Raw genomic sequence first — 562 nt, forward strand, 5'->3', positions numbered from 1 at the left:
ATGGGTTGGTTAGCTAATGGGCTGGTTCGCTAATGGGCTGGTTGGCTAATGGGTTTATTAGCTAACGGGCTGGTTCGTTAATGGGCTGGTTGGCTAATGGGTTTATTAGCTAACGGGCTGGTTAGCTAATGGGCTGGTTGACTAATGGGCTGGTTAGCTAATGGGTTGGTTGGTTAACGGGTTGCAGATGTGAGGACAGAGAGGAAGTGACACGAGGGAAAAGGGATTAGAAATGAATCAAACATTAAAAATAATTTGAAATAAAAATGATAAAAATAGAGAAATAATAAAAAAAGAAATAAAGAAACTGGAATCAGAACAGAAACAGAATGATCAGATTAAAGAACAAAATAATAAATAAACTAATAATTCAAACTTTAAAACGAAACACGATCATTTTCGTCTTTACCTCCTTCAATCCTTCTTTGTGTCCTAACCTGCACACTTCTCTCTCTCCATCGTTTAATCTTCATTTGTTTCTCTTTCCTGTATCACTTTATTTATTTTTTTATTGTTTTATTTATTTGTTGTTTTTCCATTTTTTGTTTCTTCTTTTCGTTCC

The sequence above is a fragment of the Poecilia latipinna genome, unplaced genomic scaffold, assembly GCF_001443285.1.
Source record: "Poecilia latipinna isolate Pla-1442-1.1 unplaced genomic scaffold, P_latipinna-1.0 Scaffold786, whole genome shotgun sequence".
Lineage (NCBI taxonomy): Eukaryota > Metazoa > Chordata > Actinopteri > Cyprinodontiformes > Poeciliidae > Poecilia > Poecilia latipinna.